Here is a 3,839-nt window from a genome sequence, read left to right as displayed (position 1 = left end):
GAGGGCTTCTTTTGTTCCTCTCTTACTACTTTTTCCAGTTGTAGGGTTAATGTTTTGATTATGGCCCTTTCTTCTTGTTGGATGTGTGCGATTATTGCTATAAACTGACCTCTGAGCACTGCTTTTGCTGTGTCCCAAAGGTTCTGGTAGGATGTGTTTTCATTTTCATTTGATTCTGTAAATTTCTTTATTTTATCCTTGATTTCTTCTGTAACCAAGTAGTTTCTGAGCAAGTTGTTGTTCAGTTTCCATGTACTTGATTTTTTTCCTTCCTTTTTCTGTTACTGATCTCTTCTTTTATGGCTTTATGTTCATAAAAGCTGCTTTGTAATTTTTCAATGTTTTGGATTCTGTTAAGGCTTGCTTTGTGGTCTAATATGCAGTCTATTTTGGAGAATGTTCCATGTGCATTGGAAAGTATACTTCGCTGCTGTTGGGTGGAGTGTTCTGTATATGTCTATGAGATCAAGTTGGTTGACTGTGGCATTTAGATCTTCCGTTTCTTTACTGAACTTCTTTCTGGATGTTCTGTCCTTAACTAAAAGTGGTGTGTTGAAGTCTCCTACTATTGTAGAGCTGTCTATGTCTCTTTTCAGTGATGTTAGAGTTTGTTTTATGTATTTTGGAGCCCTGTCGTTGGGTGCATAAATATTTATTATGGTTATGTCCTCATGGTGTATTGACCCTTTAATCATTATATAGTGTCCTTCCTTATCGTTTGTGGTGGATTTTGCTTGAAAGTCTATTTTGTCAGAGATTAATATTGCCAGTCGTGTTCTTTTTTGATTGTTGTTTATATATTTTTCCCATTCTTTCAGTTTTTGTTTGTGTCTTTGATTCTAATGCATGTCTTTTGTAGGCAGCATATAGATGGATCATGTTTTTTTTATCCATTCTGCCACTCTCTGTCTCTTTATTGGTGCATTTAGGCCATTTACATTCAGTGTAATTATTATTAGGTATGAGTTTAGTGCTGTCATTTTCATTTTTTTGTGTGTGTATTGTTAACAGTTTCTTTGTTCTGCTTAATTTTCTGTGCTGAGTCATTTTTCTTTATGTATTTTCGTTTCATCTTTTTCATTATTGTTGATTTTGTATTTGCTGAGTCTTTATGTTTTTCTTCTTTTTTAATTTTGGTGGGTAGGACTCTTATTTTCCTTTGTATTACCTTAATATTATATCTCTATTCTTCTAAGTTTAAAGCAATCTTTTATTTCTTGATATCGCCTTTACTTCTCCATATGAAAGTTGTATGACTACACTATTTAGTTCCTCTTTGTTTTAATGTTGTCATCTTTTACATGTTGATGTCTCTGTTTCCCTATTTTCAGTGTTTTAGCTTTGCTTTATTTTTGTGACTTCTCTATCTTGGTTGATAGCTAGTTGTTCTGTCCTGTGTTCTAGTCTTCGGTTTTTATCTGATAGTATTGATTTTCTAACTGGAAGACCCCGTTTAGTATTTCTTGTAATTTTGGTTTGGTTTTTACGAATTTCCTTAACTTCTGCTTATCTGGAAATGCCCTAATTTCACCTTCATATTTGAGAGACAGTTTTCCTGGATATGTAATTGTTGGCTTGCAATTTTTTTCCTTCAAGTCTTTATATATGTCATCCCATTGCCTTCTTTCCTGCATGGTTTCTACTGAGTAGTCAGAGTTTAATCTTACTGACTCTCCTTTGTGGATTACTTTTTGTTGATTCCTAACCACTCTTAAAATCCTCTCTGAATCTTTGGTTTTGGCAAGTTTGATTATAATATGTCTTGGTGACTTTCTTTTTGGATCTACCCTGTGTGGGTTTTGATGAGCTCCTTGGGTAGATATCTTCTCGTCTTTCACAATATCAGGGAAGTTTTCTGCTAACAAATCTTTGACAATTCTCTCTGTATTTTCTGTTATCTCCACCCCCATTCTGGTACTCCAATCACTTGTATGTTATTCCTCTTGATGGAGTTCCAGATAATTCTTAGGGTTTCTTCATTTTTAAAAATTCTTTAATCTGATTTTTCCTCAAATAGATTGGTGTCAAGTGCTTTATCTTCAATCTCATTAATTCTGACTTCAGTTGCCTCAGTTCTCGCTCCTATGACTTTCTATTGAGTTGTCTAATTCTGAAATTTTATTGTTAATCTTTTACATTTCTGTTTGCTCTCTATGGATTCTTGCAGCCTGTTCAAATTGTCATCATGCTCTTGTATAACCTTATTAAGTTCCTCTGTTGCTTTGTTTGTGTGTTCCTTGGCTAGATCTGCATTTAGCATGATCTCCTTCCTGATGTCTTGAAGAGCTTTATGTATTAACCTTTTGAATTCTACCTCTAGTAATTCCAAGACCTTCTTTTCCTGCAGTAGGTTTCTTGATTCTTTGCTTTGGTTGCTTGCTAAAGCCATCATGATCCACCTCTTTATGTGATTTGGTATTGACTGTTGTCTCCAAGCCAACAATAAGTTATTACATTTATTTATTTTATGTTTGCTTACTGTGTCCTAGCTTCTAGTTTTGTTTTGTTTTGATATGCCTAAATAGGCTGGTCATTTGAGCCACTTTGATTATTGGGGTCTTTGCAGCTCTCACGTCCTGTCACCAGGTGGTCAGAACTGTTACTAGGTATGTGAGCCCAGAAGTCCACTGACTTTTCTTGTGTGGATTCAGCTCAGGTGTCCAGGTCATCAGTCACCAACTGTGTGGTGCAGGCACTCACCTACAGTCATAGAAAGGCAGGGCTATGTAGGGGTGATAGGAGTAGGCCCAGCTATCTGGCTGCAGTAGGGGGTTATGTGCTGAGCAAGGTAGGGGGCTGACTGCTGCCCCTCCATGCCTGGGTGGATGGCATATCCCTCTTCCCTGGAGCACGTAGATGGGTGAGTTTTGCAGCCAGATTTTGGGCACCCAGTGCTGTTGGCTGTAAAGACTGAAAGGCATCACTTATTCTCAGACTCCTGTTGTGGATAGCTAGGTGGAGTGGGTGGAGCCAGAATTCCTCATGCCCCTAATCTGGGTAGGTGAGGACCCTACTTAATGGGCAGGACAGTATCAAATGTCATGGATTTGCCACTCTCCCTTAGCTGTTGCAGTTGAAAATAGGCTTCAGGTATATACCCTGTTGTCCTGTGCTAAGGAGGGTCTAGGCTGTTGAAATGGGCCTGCAAAGCTCTAGGCAGGGGTGAAAGGAATTCAAAGTTCATAGACTCCTTATGCCTGTCCCTAGGCAAGGGGCTGTGACTGCCATGAGTTCCTGGTTTAGGGGAGCTGGCAGATTATTTTTTCCTGTTTGTTAATTTGTTCCCTCTCCAAAGCCAGGAGAATGGCTCAGGGTGTGCGACGGGTCCCACTTCTGGCCCAGGGAGTGCGTCAATCACTGAAGCCAAACTGGGACCAGAGCAGAGCGGTGAGGGGGCAGGTAAATGGGAGAGAGATACTTCCCAGTGGGTGGAAGGATTTTTTTGATCCCACATGGTAGGTCAGATGCTTGCACTTAGCTTTCACAGATTCAGCACCGCTTTCCCCCATTTCCGCAGACTTGTGCATACTCTGCCACTTAGTTTCTCCTGGTGTGGAAAATGCATACTGAGCACTGCTGCTTGCACCAGGCTGCATGCACTGGCCAATCCAGGCCGCAGGGCACCGGCCAGGTCAGGTCTGGCAAATCCTCATTGCTGAACTGTCTCTCCCTCCCCCTGCTGCTCAGTCCGACTCTTCAACTTTGTCTTTCATGTTCAGAACCCCTAGATTGTGTTATATAATTGATTCACTTGTATTATCAGGTCTTTGTTGTAAGAGGGACCACAGGAAGCATCTGACTACCCTACCGTCTTGGCCCTGCCTCCTCAGCAGTTGTTT

General features: G+C 40.1%; 1 pseudogene; it reads left to right on the top strand.

The window, feature by feature from the left end:
• LOC101348334 (protein Shroom3 pseudogene) overlaps nt 1-3,839 on the top strand; it is a 21,763-nt pseudogene that overhangs the window by 2,582 nt on the left and 15,342 nt on the right.

Source organism: Trichechus manatus, unplaced genomic scaffold (genome assembly GCF_000243295.1).
Source record: "Trichechus manatus latirostris isolate Lorelei unplaced genomic scaffold, TriManLat1.0 scaffold00467, whole genome shotgun sequence".
NCBI lineage: Eukaryota > Metazoa > Chordata > Mammalia > Sirenia > Trichechidae > Trichechus > Trichechus manatus.
The sequence above is the reverse complement of the archived record's forward strand: the minus strand, read 5'-3'. Positions and strand labels throughout refer to the sequence as shown.